Consider the following 17,177-nt stretch of genomic DNA (forward strand, 5'->3'; position numbering starts at 1 on the left):
TTCATGAAGAAATTAACCTGCTACCCTGCCTGCCTTAAGTGGACAGGGTATATCACATTTATCAGTAAACTGTCTGTTATCTGCAGGAGAAAGACAGGTATAAAATAAATGTCCATAATAGGAAGCCATGTTACCTTTAAGAAGGAAACTTTTCTGATTCTTTCCACATACCAGCTTCTGAAACTCAGAGAGATAAAAATATTTTTTCTAGCTCTAAAATCTACAAGAATTTATAGTTAAGAATCCAATTCGAATCACTTGCATTGGCCAAGGTGACTTAACGTTATCTTAGCAGTGGGGACTTGACAGTGAGATGGCATCCAGCAGTCAGTTCAAAGTTAAGTAGTAGGCCTGTGTGGGACTCTCTGGAAACTTCTCTGGGATACCCAACAAAAGTGGATTGCATGAAAGGCACACTGTCTCTCTCCCCTCTCAGAGGACCCATGATCTACTATGACAGTGTCCCCTTTCCTTGTTTATCTATTCAATAAACTCATGCCTGTTATTCTGAGTGAAATGTCTGAAATCTTTCTGACTTAGTTACAAAAATTAGAGTTTGAAAGGGGGCCTTCTTACTCTCTCAGTTTATTTGAAGTCACGAACCTTGTATAATTAAACATTTACAAAGTTCTCATGATATACATTAAGCTTGCTCCAGCTACATTTTCAAGATTTACAAAGTTGTAGTCTCCAGCTCTTTCTTTTACCATTTTTAAATGGTGTGACTGTCTTTTTCCTCACACTCTAGTGGTTAGGACCACCAGGAGATAAGGTTGAGCCCAGTTCCTGTGCAACAAAGACCTTTGTTTCCCACTTCTGCATCCAAATTACCAATGAGGTTAGAATGGTCATCATCCACAGTATGTGAGGCCAGATATGAGATGTTTTCACAAGATACATGTGCATTTTCATTACTTTCAAATAAAGATTTGCATGTGAGGTGTTTTATGCTAGAAACTCACCAAAACAAATGGTAAGCCTGTGCACTGGGGAACCAGAAGAATTTCATCAGAGGATCAGTTCCATCCTGTATCTCCAGCATAAAGGGCTCTGGTAAATGCTTGGCTCAATAAACCACTCTTAGTTTAGAAATAAGCAATAGTCTGATCTCCACCCACAAATTCTTCTCAGCCTATTCAAACCACTAGTACATGTAGCCAATCAGAAGTTATCCCTGCTCAAGGGACACTCAAGAAACTGGAATCCATAACATGGCTCTACCTGTTCTACTCACTCAAGAAATGTATCTCAGTTGATATGGTTTTAATATGCATTGCAGAACTAGTAAAAAAAAATAATGTACCTGAAACTAGAAACAAATTATTGGTTATGAATGTATATATATACAGTAAAATAAAAAAACAACACTTTCAGAGTTAGTTTATTCACTGAGCAACATCCCCAGCCCTATTTTGTATTTTATTTAGAGACAGAGTTGCTTAATACCTCGTTATTGCTGAGGCTGGCCTTGAACTCAGGATGCTCCTTCCTCAGCCTCCAGAGCCACTCGGATTACAGGCATGTGCTACTGCACCTGGCCACAAATTTGTTTTCTTTTACACATAAAATATCTGTGGGTAGTTCTGACTGAGGCACAGCTGACATCAGGAATCTGTGTCTTTTCATCTCTCACTTCCCATTTTATTTTCTGGCCCTGTAGTCATAGTTGGCAATAAGCTTTCCATGCTCACTTTCTATTTTTATTTGTGGCCCTCTGGATGAGTATGTTCAGGCCAGCTCAAACCCACTTTGCAGGTTAAGAGCATCTTGTTCAGGGGGCTTCATGGTATGACTTCCTGGTCTGAGTAACCTGTCTGACTCACCCCACATGGAGTGGACAGCAGAAGGGGATTCCCAGAAAAAAAAAACACAAGCAACTTCTGGAAGAAGAGAAAAGAGTCACTGGTGATAAATAACAAATCCGACTCCTTTCTGTTCTCCAGGAAAGCCATTGTCTATACTGTAAAGCTGAGAATCTATTTTAGTTCATGACACTGTTTAAGCACTCAGGGCTCAGGACATCTCTATTTTATAGATGAGGAGACTAGAGCTCACAGGGAGTTTAAACTTTCTGTCAAATGCCACTGGCCTTGAAAGTTGTAGACCTGAATATGAAGACAAATCCAGACTGTTTTGAATCAGTGTTGAAATCCCTGCTCAAGGCTGTACTCTCCATCAAGTACAAGATGATTATCATTGACATAGAGGAGGAAGAGGGGAGGCAGGAAAGATAAAGATCCCCTGATAGAACTTCACATAGACCCTGTACTGGTAAGTTTGTTCTTGAGTTTGGGAGGTTTCCTGCCTACTAATATCTTGTAGTGGTTAATAAACATATATATTTCCACATCACCTTTCCAATTTTGGCATTCATATTGTTTTTTTGTTCACTTATTTTTCTTAAGTCAACTTGTCTGGTATACTTACAGAAATGTCCTCAAAACCTTAAGTGTTTGTGGCAGTTTTAAATCAAAATGAGTAATGCTTGCCTCAAATAAAAATTACATTAAAATTCCATGAAAGAATTAAATAAAAGACTAGCCATCTGTTCACCTTTTAATATCATCCCACAACTGAGGTAGGGTCTTCTGAATCAATTTGAATAATTAGAGCTACCAGGTCACACCAGAACACAAATGACCACTATGCTTCTCCTCCACATGCAGTTTTCCATTCCTGTATTATCCTCTGCACTCTTAAGAGCAAGTCTAAGGAAGTACCAGGTCCTCTAAACCAAGATTCCAGGTTACCCTACTCCAAATGTGGCCAAGTCTCCACACATTTCCTCAGGCACTAGATTCTGGCCACTGCACTCCCTAGTTTCTCAACACATAGTTTATAGGTTAATAATTTTATTCAGGGGCCTTGGTTTCTTCCAGCATTATTTTGTGTGAATACTATCATGTTGTAACTCCCATTTTACCTTTAGTGTGATTATTGCTTAAGTGCCCTTGGAAGAAGTCAACAGGATTGCATTGTGTATCCAGGAAGCCAGGCCGTGCTAGGCCTTGCACATCTTTTTCCACTTTTTTTCTGCCTATCTGTTGCACAAATGTCTGTCTTAGACGAATTTTCAGGAGAAGACAGAGAGGCTACCTACCTCAGAATAAAGAAGAGCCTTTGAGAGTAAGAACAAATACCAGTCAATATGAAGAGAAAAAAAGTCAGTCCTCAGGGACCTGGTCTAACAATCTTGCACAAACCACTAGGACAGAGCTGTATTTGATCAATATCCCCTGATTCCTTGCACAAGGATTTCTTTTATTCAACTGACATTATTTCTATCACGAATGACATTGATCTCCTTTCTCTGAGAACAGAGTGTGCAAACTTCTCATTTTAAAATTGACTAGTCTCTGTGGAACAGCCATGTAGTCATAATGACTTTCTCTCACTTAGGAGATGAACCATGTGACCTCCTAGAAGCTAATGATCCTATAGAAATAGAAATTTAAAAAAAAACTTGGAAAAACAAAAGGATATAGAGAGCCCCACCACACTTTGCCCTCATCCTGAAGACTCCAAGACATTTTATCCTGTGTATGGAGAAGGCTTCATGTGATTGCATAAACCAGAAGGCTGCACATAAAGTACATTTCCTCTGTCTCAGAAAGCAATATGAAGTCATTGTAGCTTGAACTCTTTTCTCTCACAGTTGGCCACTCAGCTCCCTTCTGCTCAGCCATGTTTCACAACTGGGTTTCAGTCTGGCTACTCTCTCAGTGCTGGTAAGGGTCATCCTTAGGAGGTCAATACATCCCATCTGCTCAAAATCAGTACAACTAAACCAGAAAGAAAGATGAGTATGGGTAAGAGACACAAAGAGTCTAAGGAGTAGAGGTCCAAACAATTTAAGGACAGATATTATCCCAAAAGCCTAGACTTCCAAGAAAGTCTGGTCTTGTTAAAAAGGGAAGGGAGAGGAAAGAAATAATTCCATAACCAAGAATATTTTCTCTACACTCACTTCTTGTTTTATTATTTGGCATAAGATGTTTATTATGATTATTTTTAGAATGGCTAAAAACAATAAGAAACCCAATCACCCAAATAGTAATATGGCTGGGTATCTATGGTGCAACTATTCTACAAGCTCTTATGCAGACCTAAGAATGATGGTTTAAAAGTATGGATGATTTATTTCAGATAATGTTCATATGTAAAAACAAATAGTTAATTGTGTGTGTGATGAGATTACTACTGTGCTAGTTGATGCTGCATTTCTTGAGCAAAATATTTCAACCCATATACAACTATAGTGGTCCTAGTGAACTTCGTGCTAGTGCATACAAATATAGAAATACATGACTGAAGTATAATCCCTGTTTCCACTCAGTGCCTCAGAGTGACCTGGGATACTCAACTCTGGCCTGCATGCCCTGTACAGCTGTCCCTTAGAATTTATGCTAGGAAGCTCATCCAGGTACCAAACCTGTCCTGCTTCATAGGAGGTACCACACAAAGAAGCATGACACTGTATTTTGCAGAGTGCATGTGGTCTTGAGGAATTTTTTTTTTAATTTAAGGCTTGGAATGGACATTCCTATGAGAATGTTTGTGTCAGTGTTGCTTGGGGATTGAGCCCTGACCCTAAACTCAGGGGGTTTACAATTCAAGATGACTATTCACAGGTCTTGCTCATTCTCCAGTATTGTAAGAGAACTCAAGGTCACTAGTACCTGTCAAGTACCATGACCACAGTTCTCCGTGTCTGTTTCTCTGTCTCTTCTTGCTGCCCATTTTTTTCAACAGGATCCCACAGAAAGTTTCTTCATCAGCACTATGTAAAGCCATATTTGGCATGTTTCTTGTTAACACTGGGATGAAACTAGAGCTTCCTTGTTGGGGCTACTACCTCTACTGGTCAGAAAATACAAGGGGAGTGTGGGTCATGTCTGCCATTACCAAGAGTCTGTGCCAGCATTAATATCATCTCTTGGACCAATGTGCCCAAAAGGGGTGTCTGCATTAATTAAACCTTGAAAATTCAAGAGGATAGTTACCTCAAGTTGTAACTTCCAGAGATACATGGCACACCATAGCTGGGAGCATCTTGGGAACATTGCTACCAATCTCAGGTTGGCTTAGCTAAGCAACTGGTCTTTGGAGAAATGGCCCATCCCTCTCCTATACATCTGAGGACCAGGCCTGGTTTGGATTCACTTACACTTAATTGAGGAAGATATATTTCTTTGTCCCCAATATGTTTAAACTCTTTCTTGCTCCCTACTTTTTTCCCTCTTCTCACCCTATATTCATTTTTTCCATAATCATGGTCATGACAACAATGTAAAAGTCATCCATGGACTCATGGTCATGTGCATTAAGCTTCAGAGTCATTCCTTCAAGTGAAATCTTGTTCACACTTCATAAATAAAGCAAAACTGGTTCCCAAAATGCCATAGATGCTGCTACCAAGAAACAAAAGTCAAAAACACTGAGAAGGCAGCGCCTCTAGCATTTAGAGAAATGCAAATTAAAACTACACTGAGCTACCATCTCATTCCAATTATAATGCCAATTATCAGGAATATAAGTAAAAGCAGATTTTGGTGAGGATATGGAAAACAAAAGGAAACACTCAAACATTGTGGTGAGACTGCAAATTTGTGTAAACTCTCTGGAATGCATTGTGGAGATTCAAAAAAACAAATATCTAGTATTTAACCCCCCGACTTTGAACCAAATATCACATTTATATATATATATATATATGACTTGGTATCAGCATAATACAGTGTTACAAAGTCACATCAATATTTATAGCAAAACAATTAACAAGAGTTGAGCTATGGGACAAAGCTAGATGCTCATCAACTAATAAATGGATAGAAACATTGTTGTATATATAAACAATAAAATATCACTCACCCATAAAGAAGAATGACTCTATTACATATCCCAGTAATTAAATGGATATGGAGACTCATTGTGAGCAAAAGAAGAAAAAAAAACATAGGTGGAATGTTTTTGCTGATAATTGGAGGCTAAACCACAATAAATGAGAGAGGAAAATGGGAGAAGTTCAGTAAATTATCCAAAGAAACCTTCAAGAAAGATAGAATAGATAGAAATAGGAAAGACATTAAAATGAATAATTAAAATAATTATGAAGTATTTTTTTAACTGGACAAGATATCATTATTTATTTTCATGGTGCTGAGGACTGAACCAGATCTTTACATGTGAGGCAAGCACTTTACCAATGTACTATATTCCCAGGTCGAAAAAATTATGAATTATAAATGAGAGTTTCTATGCTTGTATAATTTTATCAAAATGGATTCTGTGCCATGTAAACTTATGAATAACAACTAAAATAAATTTAAAACTAGGAAATAGAAACATAAAACAAAATTGATAGAATAAAAGTCTGATGATTAAATGTCTTTAGGTTCATTTCAGAATTTTCTGAATCTCTCCCTATGTGGAGTCTGCCAAAGGTATTCAGGACTGAAAGAAAGGTAGAAGTTCAGGATGCTGCAAAGAGAAGAAGAAGGGACTGCACCCCTGCTGCATTGATATACAGGTGAAGGCATCCAAATGAGAAGATAATCTCAAGGTCCCCCATGTTTAACTAGGGCAGAGAGGAGCAAGGTGCTTGTTTATATGTTTATTTAATGGCACATACATGGAGATATATATAGAATTATAAAAATCTGAAATTAGTTTTCCTGGATTTACAAATGAAAGCCAAATGTTTTTTCCTTGAAAAAAGAGATCCTTGACCCTCTTTTAACACTAAGTCTCATCTGTATTATATGACTTTTTGCACCCCTGATGTTTGGGGAGAAAGATACAGATCTCTTTTTTGAATCTTATCAAAACAAGCAGGCAGAGGTGAGAAGTAAGTAATGCTGTTTTTTTTTCTTTGTAAAGTACAGAGTGTCCAGATGCAATTAAGGATGCACCCCTTGGCAGGGCTTTTTTGACTGTTGTAAGAAGGCAGGTGAGCACCCAGGTCCCAGAATCAAGGTGAGTGGTGGGAGGCAGAAAGATTGCCCAGGTTTGCCTTGTTCTGTGGAAAGCTGCCATCATGTGGCCACCATAGGTATTTCTTTCAAAAAATGTCTCACCAGTGACCAAGGGAGCCCAGGGACAGCTGGATTTTACACGTCTGTGCTCTCCGATGTCTCTTCTTTGCTAATCTTCTTATTCTGCCTCCAGAATAAACCACTTAGAGAAAAACCAGGCTCTAATTCTGACATCCACATCCAAGTCTACTACAGGGCACCTGTAAAGGCTGCTGGAAGCACTCACCAATGTGGGCAAAAGGCAATGTGTTTATTTGGCACTGAATATTTCTTTTCTGTTTCTACTGTTTTTGTTTTAGCTACCTGCCCCAGGTAGCCCATGTATCAGTCAATTCTACTGGCCTTCCAGTAATTTTACAAGATGTACTGACAACTTTCCAACAAAATAAAAGGCCATATTCATTTACATATGTTTAAATATATAAAAGATGAAACGTCAGCACTCCAAAGAATGCTTTGTGATAGTCTTATAGGAAGTGGCCCAGGTAATGAAGCTTTCAAATCAACCTCAATTTTTTAGCATTAGAACCAAATAGAACTTAGAACTCTGGTAACCAGGCACACACATTCCATAGAGGGTGCATTATTTATCTCATGTAAAGGGAGATGAACAAGATAAAGAGATGTTTTCATGATGTATTCAAACCTTTCAGGGTTCTAGGCAGAAATATGTCCAAACCACATTTGCACATTGGCTCAGCCGTCACAGCAGGACCTATGACTATTTATCAGAAGGCATTTATGGGTAAAAGAGAGAAGTTCAGAGAAGACCAATCCAGATAAGTCCTCATCTGGGATCACAGCTGGTAAGTTTTTTGACATTCCCCTTGTGTGTGTGTGTGTGTGGGGGAGTAATTGAGGGAAGAAATAGGTTATATCAGGACATGGGTGATAAGGTGGATATATAAATATTGGGTCCTAGTTTTTTTTTTTTTTTACTGAAATTACTATTCAAAGACCTTATTCTGTAATCCAATGTGTGGAGGTCTATGCATATATTCATCTATTTATAATCTGTCTAAAAAATTTTTCGGTAGGAATGTCATCTTTGGAAACAGCCAGTATTAATTATTGTCCTACATGTAGAACAAAATTTTTGCCAAGCTCCTTGTAGACCATAATGAAGCTACTTGTTAATTCTGTCTCCTGGGGAAAGATGAAGTGCACCAGAAAACTCACAGTGATATCTGTGTTGCAAGGTTAGCTAAGCCTTCTGGAGAATTTTCTCTTCAAGAGAAAAAAAAAAAAAAAAAGCTGGAGATGGCCAGAATATGCAGAACAAATACCCATGATGAGGAATCTCCTAAACTCTAAGAATTTTTCCACTTGAATAGTCTACATGCCCATTTCAAAAGAATTCTAGATTGTATTATTCTCCCTTACAACATAATACATGTAAATCTTCAGATTATATACGTGGAGAAATAACAGAGAAATCATTTTCACTTTGTTGTCAGTGTTTATTGGGCACTTATATTTCTTTTCTGTTGCTACTGTTTTTGTTTTAACTACCTGCCCCAGGTAGCCCATGTACCAGTCAACTCCACTCACCTTCTAATCGTTTATGAAACTTATATATGAACATCCTTACTAGGAAAGTTTTGACACAAAGAGAAGTGGGAGTTACACAAACAAAGGAGGTAAATGTAGTCTATATTGTTTTATGGATGTGCCATACCAGAAAACAAGTCTCTATAGCCCCATCCGGTAAGAAGCTATGTCCTTGAATGCCTTTAGAATATTCTAGTAAGAAATTTATTTATTTATTTATTTTTGCAGCAGGTCAGCCTTTCAATGCTGTTGGAATGTGATTTGATCCAATTGTACATTCATTCAACCAAGGGGCAGGGACAGTATATGTGTATCCTAATGGGCTGCATCAGTGTCACAGGGATCTCATTAGACAATGAATAGATTGAGTTACACAAATATTTATTTGTCCTAATTCTTGAATTTTTATATCAAGATACTTGCTGGAATGATTTCCTTTGAGACCAACTTTTTGAGATGTAGATTGCCATCTTCTGTCTCCATGTTTGCAAGACATTTTTCTGGGCTTCTCTGTGTCCTTAGAAAGTAGGTTGCTCTAAACATTAAAGCTTCAAATACAATTGATCATACCTCCTGGCACCATTTGCATATTAAGTGAACCAAATAAATTACCAATAATTTGAAAAGAATATCCTCATTTAAGAGTCGTAACTCAGTCTTTATTGAACAGCTATTTTGAGAATAGCTTTGTTATTTTTCAGCCAGTGCCCATGTAACATTATTCTTTGCAGCTCATAGTTCTGTTCTTCAATAGATGTTTAGGTGTCACTCTTACCCCTGAATTGTGTCCAGCTTCTAGTATTAATTTGGCCAGGCCTATTGTTTACTTGTACAGCTGTGGACTTTCCCTCGTTTTTTTTTTTTTTTTTTATTGAGCTGCATTTGATATCACTTTCTCTATCTTATCAATCTTATCAATTTTATCTTATCAATTTTATTTACTTTTGTCTAATTAAAGGCAATCTATTACAGAATAGTCTCTTTGTGATTGGTTAAGCATTATTTCAAGGTTTTCTTTCCTATCTCTAACTCAAGATATTTTTATAATGCCAGACAGGTTTTTTTTTATTTTGAGATTTAAGTTGTTAACAACAATATTTGGTATACATTTTAAAAGATTGTATTTTTAATCTAAAGACAATATTCTGACTATAAAGGTTTTAAAAAATAATAATTTTCAAAAGAATCATGAAAGCTTGGATTAAAATATATTTATGCAGCCAAGTGGCTTCACTTAAATGAAGAAATTTTATGTAAGTGTAAAAAGATTTTGTTGTGCTTTATTGTTGAAAGCAGATATTCCTAAGACAAATTTCTGAATAGATTTTATTAAAATTATGAAAGTAACTGTGGTATAAACTTTTATTCTCCCATAATGAATCACCAATGAAATCTTCTCTTTAAGCCCAGTTTGGTCATTTGTCCACCTTGGCCTCCAAAGACTGTTTGAATCTATAGTATTTTTAAGCTTATTTAGCAAATATTTCCATTTTGGTTATTGAAACAGGAAAACAATCCTGAAATATATGTAAAAGTCATATTTAAAAATTCTAAAAGTATTAATTACCTTAGAAAATGTGGTAACTGCTATCATTTTTATTTTTTATGAAAAGTAATTAAGATATAAACTTTATATCAAATTCAATCATAAGAGATGCCTTTTTTGTTTGGGTGAAACAAAAAAGAAAGAAAGAAAGAAAGAAAGAAGAAAGGAAGGAAGGAAGGAAGGAAGGAAGGAAGGAAGGAAGAAAGAAAGAAAGAAAAAAAGAAAGAAAGAAAGAAAGAAAGAAAGAAAGAAAGAAAGAAAGAAAGAAAGAAAGAAAGAAAGAAAGAAAGAAAGAAAAGGAAGGAAGGAAGGAAGGAAGGGAAGGAAGGAAGGAAGGAAGGGGAAGGAAGGAAGGAAGGAAGAAGAAGAAAGAAAGAAAGAAAGAAAGAAAGAAAGAAAGAAAGAAAGAAAGAAAGAAAGAAAGAAAGAAAGAAAGAAAGAAGAAAGAAAGAAGAAAGAAAGAAAGAAAGAAAGAAAGAAGAAAGAAGGAAAGAAAGAAAGAAAGAAAGAAAGAAAGAAAGAAAGAAAGAAAGAAAGAAAGAAAGAAAAGAAAGAAAGAAAGAAAGAAAGAAGAAGAAAGAAGAAAGAAAGAAAGAAGAAAGAAAGAAAGAAAGAAAAAAGAAAGAAAGAAAGGAAGGAGGAAGGAAGGAAGAAAGAAAGACTCAATATCTCATTGCCTTAGAAAATTGTTAGGCTGAGCAAATGGCAGTGCAGAGTTTTATAGAAATATTCTGGCAAATATCACTCAGAGTTACTGAAGATTGAACTCAGGGGCACTTAATCACTGAGTTACAACCAACCCCATTTTTATATTTTATATAGAAATAGGGTCTCACTGAGTAGCTCAGTGCCTTGTAATTCCTGAGGGTGACATTGAAATTGTGATCCTCCTATCTAAGCCTCCTGAGCCACTGGGATTAAAGGCATGCTCCACATGGCTAGCTGTGTAAGATATTATAAATCAGCATATGCAAGACATTTTTTACAAGTTTATGTGTTACTCAAAGATGTATAGTTTTTTGTTTCTAATGAAATTCTACTTTTAGTTGAAGATGGAAAGACAGTCCTGCATTGCTCCTGCCCATATTGTTGACAGGAAAAATCATATGTCATCAGATGTGTTCTGTACCAGCAGAGGTGCTTTTTAGCCTGAAAGATGTTGGGAACCTCTCTGGACAGTACACACATTTAAGTTCTGAGTAAGGGGTACTGAATGATTATTGCACCCCACAATATATTTGATTTTTACCCTCACTCCAATAATAAGGTGTGGTTCCAATTTTGGAAATCACTCAGTGAGGTTGAGTTACACACTCCTGTTCCTTAGGAATCCTATCCCTTTGCACTTTTTGGGATAAAATGCTCCATGGAACTTCCCCTTGTGTGTCCCCTATAAAAGAATAAAAATTTCAAGTGGCTCTTTCTCTTTCCATGGAAACTAAAGGTTGGAGAGCCATCCCAAAGTGTATAATGGTATCTTTTTTTGTCTTATGTGCTTCTTTTACCATTTTCTTACTTTTTGAAATAGTCAGAGTTGTGAACACAGCATACGTCACCAGCTCCATTGCATGGCAATAGGAATATTTGTCTGGAAGCATCCTACACATTAAAAGATTGCATCAGCTTTAAATTTCCTCAGTTTGCAGACACAACAAGAGTGAGAGATTTTTATCGAGAAAGAGGAACCTCTTCTCCACTCCTACTACTTGTTAATGTTATCTCATGTTGAGCTTTTATGCTTACATGTAATTTTTTTTCAGTTTAAAGAGAAACCATAAGTCTTATTTTCCAACTTGAAAAATTACTTATATAGCCTACTAATAGTTTTAGTGGCTATTATATATTGAGGACCTCTTGAAACATCTTTTTTACTTCCTCCAATTGGATTCTGAGGCAAGTATAATTAGTTTCACTTAGAATCCTCACAACTGCAGATTAGAGCTGATAACTTACCCAAGAGCACAAAGGATGAGCTAGGATTCCAACCCAGGTCTACACACCATGCTCTCTTCTGCATCAGCCTAATTCTTCTTTACAATTTTCTCGCTGAACTTTTTTCATGCTCTTGATAATTTTTTCTCATATTGTTTTTCTTTTTCTTCTTTTGTGTAGAAGATTGGCTTTCAATTTGAAAACAAAAATTTCACTTTTGGCTAAAGATGGAAAGGCATTTTACTTTTACTGTTGCCCAAATGGTTTGCAGGCAAAAATCAGATGGCTTCAGCTGTGTTCTGCACCACTAGATATTTTTTTAAAAACTCTGAAACATTTGACCAAAAGTTCATTGTGCAAAATAAAACAATTTTATGCTTGTTATGTAGGTTTTATTTAGACTAACCTCAGTTTGTTTAGCAGTGTCAGTTATTTCTGTAATTCAAAACTATAATCAATAATATTTTTTGATATGGTATTGGCAAGCAGCCATGGATAACACTTAGGATTTCTGGCCTGATCAACTGATAGGATAGATCTTTTTCTGAAATGATGAGACCCTTTTTATATTTATTTATTTATTTGTTTGTTTGTTTGTTTAATTATTTTGAGATGCAAGTTTGTTTGTGTGTGTGTGTGTGTGTGTGTGTGTGTGTGTATTGATGGTTGTGTATGCAGTTTATTTTGGACATTTGAAATTTGAAATATATATTTCTTAGTGAATGTTTAGAGAGTTGTATGTATTGAATCCAAAGTAAGCAAAGGTATCTAGGTTAATTTTGGCATGTTAATAAAATTTAAAGTTTTTTTACAAACCTTTAAAACATGTGAGGCAATAGGTCCAGCTCAGAGACTCCCATTGCATTAGGCAAGCTCTTATCTTGGAGTCACAGTGTTGGTTTTGGTTTTTTGATTCTATAAAAATCATTGACATCCCATTATTGCCTAATTTAGTACTCTAAATTATCATTTACCAGTGCTTTTTAGAATTTGCAAATTTTGAAATCTACATCATTCCAAGAACTTTGGAAAAGTAATTCACTCCTGATACATTTATTAACATTTTTTTTCTTAATTTCAGTCTGGATAGAAGCTGCCATATTTGGACTAAAGTTACTTAGTGAAATTATAGCTAAATTTAAGAATTTTGTAGAAATGAATTTGAAATGTACTTGTGTCAATTCAATTTGAAGTGAAAAAAGATATTGGCAACCTGCCTTTGGCTGATCTCTGATCCTTGTTTGTGAGTGGACTATCTAGTTATTTAGAGCTTGGCCTTCAGCTACCAGACTGTTTATGAATTTGAAAAATTGTAAATGCCATGGGTACAAATTAATAATTTATCTGATTTTGTGATGAAATAAAGAATATTCGCTGTCAGGTAATTTTGAAAAGCATTTAGTAATTAAAATATAAAAGAATTCTGAATTCTTCATTGAAAACATCCTTTATTTAATACAATTTTGTGTTGTTACTATTAACGTCTTTAGGAATATATAATAGTTACAAATTGAAAAGAGGTAATGCAAAATGTTAGGTAAGAATGTGAACTTAGAAATCTGACTGACTGCCTGGGCTCAAATTCTGGCTCTGCCATGGCACAGCCACATAGCCTGGGCACACTACTCAACATCTCAGGATTTTTCTTTCCTTTTCTGTAAAGATGGCATAATAATAATGCCTGTGTCAGGATTGCTGTAGGATACCTGTTGAAAAATGTGTAGAAATATGTAAATCTTTGGGCCTTAAGTAGGTCATAGAAAAGACCATCATAACTTTTCTTTCTTTCTTTCTTTTTCTTTTTTTTCTTATCACAGGAGGTCCCTCTTATTCAGTTTCCTTTCCATAATTTTAGTTACTAGGTCAGCTGCAGGTCTAAGTTGTTGCATGGAAAATTCCAGAAATAAAGAATTCATGAGTTTTAAATATGTGCTATTCTGAGTATAGTGATGAAATATTGATCCTTCCCATTGAGGAATAATCTGCTGGCCACTCTGAAGATGCTCATAATGCCCTGATTCACTGGGGAGAGCTCCAGCACATTGTTGCTGGTGTTTGCATGCAAGCCACCTATGGGACCATCTGGGAGCACCTGTATGTGGAAGCCAATTCCCACGTTGTAGTATAGCTGATGTAGCCGCTTGATGCCTAGCAGGTAATTGCTGGTGCCACTCTGGATGGCAGCCTCTATGTGCTGTGAGGCAACCAACAAGCGCGCCAGCAGGCTCTCCCAGAGGTGCTCCAGCTCCGCCTCCAGCGTGCTGCAGTGAGGTGGTTCCTGCAGCGCCCCCTCTGCCTGCCTGGGGCACCATCAGGGTCAGCAGGAGTGCCAGGAGCAGAGCCTCCCCGGCCTTTCCGGCCCGCCATCCCAGCCCAAGGGCCTTTGTGTCTGTCAAACAGTCCATGCCCCTGGGAAGCAGGGAGCGAGCTGTTCCAGAGGCGCCCAAAGGAGCGCATGGTCTGGGCCCAGAGGAGTGGCAGAGAGAGGAGCTGGCAGTGAGTGACTGGGTACCCTGGCATGGATGCTAAGCTACTTGGGCTGTAGAGAGATGTGTGGCTGCAGCTGGGATTCTACCAGGCGGTGCATACCTCCCTGCTCACTAGTTATGCAGGTTTTAAAGTTACTATCCAAATTTCTCACAGTGCTTTTCAAACGACATTGTTCTTGGTTACAGAAAATTCTTGGCTTGATTCTTCGTATGAAACTGGAAGTGAAAAGCACATCTTCTCTTTGCTTCCTTTTCTCACCTTACACATTAACCCTGAAAGTAAAACCCATTCTGTGGACAACCCTTCAAAGGTGCTGTCCATCATTCAAGACCCTGTTTTAGCAGACAGAGAAGGTGCTGGTGATCCAGACCTTATTTCTTGTTATTCTGAGGAAAAAAAAATGTTGCTTAAAATGCCTGCTGAAGGGAGGGTCCCGCCCTCACAGTCTAGGTCAGAGAAGGAGGTGCACAGTAACAATGACAGATATTTTGCCCTCTGCATCCTCCAAATGCATCTCATTTTACATGGTAAAACTATGTAATGTATCTTCAAGTGTGTGTGTGTTTGCACAGATGTGCATATGTGTATCAGACAGCCAGTATATCCATTTTATTTCATTCTGAACTTTGATAATTAGACTTGATAATTTCAATTTGATGATTAAATAATCAGATTATTTCATTTCCATATATTTAACTTATTACAGGGTAAAAAGCTTTGATTCTTGTCCATGTTTCAAGTAAAATCATTATATTAACTTTTAGACTAAGATTTTTATTATTATTATTATTATTTTGGTGCTGGGGATTGAACACAAGGCCTTTTGCATGCAAGGCAAGCACTCTACCAACTGAGCTATATCCCCAGCTAGAGAAAGATTTGTAATTAAAATAAAATATCTCACATCAGAAAAGTGAACATACATGTTTTTTTTCCAAGTGTGGTAGTTTCAGTTGAAGAATAAAAGCAGAATCTTGTTTCATACATACCGATCATCCTATTAACATTTTTAACTAAAAACGTTCATGGAAGTAGGATTTAGGTTCAGAATATATTTCTTTGGTCTCACGGTTTGTTGCTCTACTTTCTTTGAAGCTGTTCTCTTAGAAGTTTCTGCTGATATTGAGCATTGTTATATTACCACAAAGGATATCTTGAAGAGAGAGAGACCATTTAGACCATATGTCTAGAAGTTGCACATGTGAGTGTAGGGTAACCGGATCAATTTATTTTGCCCTACATTGTCCCTGTTTCAGTGGTTAATATTTTTTTAGTCCCTGGGAATGTCAAGGTGGTTGGCCACACTTCTTGTTCACTGTTTCTTGGGTTATATAACTTGCCCTATTGTATTTGTCTTTTATTTACTACTGTCAAAGTTTCTATATTTCCAAGGAACTATAGAAAGTTCAATGCTAAGCAAGGCTGAAATATTTTGTGAATAAAACTGAATTTATTTCCAAAGTATTATTCTCAGTAATGTACCATTATCCCTACAGTAGAACTTACTATAAATTCCACTTATATAACATTATTAAAATTAGAAGATGACAGGCTGTTGGGGGTTAGTGAGGTAGGGGAGAGCCAAAGGTTAGTGGACTAGAGAAGAAGAGCCCAATGGAGCCTTATGGCCATGAAAATACTCTGCATTGACTGTTTCACAGCAGCATTCTGGTCAGGTGTCTGGTTATTATTTTTCAGGATGTTCGCATTTCAGGAAATTTGGTAAAGGGGATGCATCATCTGTGAATTATTATTTCTTAAAAAACCTGTGAATCTGTCATTATGTCAAGAGCTTAGACACAGGGAATGGGAAGAGAAATATTAAACCTGCTATCAGTATTATGCAAGGTTTTATTTCCAGGTTTGGTCAGTGGCTTAGTGGCAAAATAGCTTGCCTAATATGTGTGGGGCACTGGGTTTGATCCTTAGCACCAAATACATGAATAAGCAATAAAATAAAGGCATTCTGTCCATCTAAAACTACAAAAAAATAAGGAAAATGTTTCATTACCAAAGTCTGGATGGTTTCCATAAGGAAACTCCTTTAGAAATTCTTTATAGCTGTTCCTTGACAGGCAGTGTATTAAGAACTTTGAGACCATGGATACTCATTGTGGTGATAGCACAGCTACTGCTTAATTTTTTGTTTGATGCTGTACATACCATGTTTAGCATATTAGTACTCTTTCAAAATGTAGAGGCTTCTAAGTATTTCTTAGAAATGTGATATGCTGTCTCATTGCCCCAAAGAGCAGTGGAGTGAAAAGGAATCTGTAGTCAGTACAGTCTGGTGGTGCAGAGCCTGGGCTCAGACACCACACCAGGGTTCATGCCTTAGCTCTATTTCCTCTGGGTAGTATAATCTTTGGCAAATCAGTTATGGTTTTTGGCATTGATTCTTAAATGTAGCACGAGATCAGAAAAATCAGTTGTGTCTCTACAGGGTAATGTGAAGAATAATTGAGACAATAAATGCATTCTATGAGTGCTTTGTAGATGCCAACTTTTATTCAGTTATTATTTGAAGCAGTTATAGTAGTGGTGCAGGAAAACCAAGAAATATAGTTCTTCTTTCATTTCAATAACTGTGATTTGTAGAAAGTCTCTTAGCCTTCCATAACTTT

The 17,177-nt window shown here is 36.8% G+C and overlaps 1 long non-coding RNA gene across 1 annotated transcript in view; it reads left to right on the forward strand.

Annotated features, from left to right (window-relative positions):
• Positions 1-3,519: 3,519 nt before the first annotated feature.
• LOC144371531 (uncharacterized) overlaps positions 3,520-17,177 on the forward strand; it is an 86,116-nt gene continuing 72,458 nt past the window's right edge. The window contains exons 1-3 of the long non-coding RNA XR_013431482.1: positions 3,520-3,728; positions 6,395-6,529; positions 6,880-7,840. This is a non-coding gene — a long non-coding RNA (uncharacterized LOC144371531). The remainder of the gene's footprint in view (positions 3,729-6,394; positions 6,530-6,879; positions 7,841-17,177) is intronic.

This window comes from Ictidomys tridecemlineatus, chromosome 16 (genome assembly GCF_052094955.1).
Source record: "Ictidomys tridecemlineatus isolate mIctTri1 chromosome 16, mIctTri1.hap1, whole genome shotgun sequence".
In the NCBI taxonomy this organism is placed as follows: Eukaryota; Metazoa; Chordata; class Mammalia; order Rodentia; family Sciuridae; genus Ictidomys; species Ictidomys tridecemlineatus.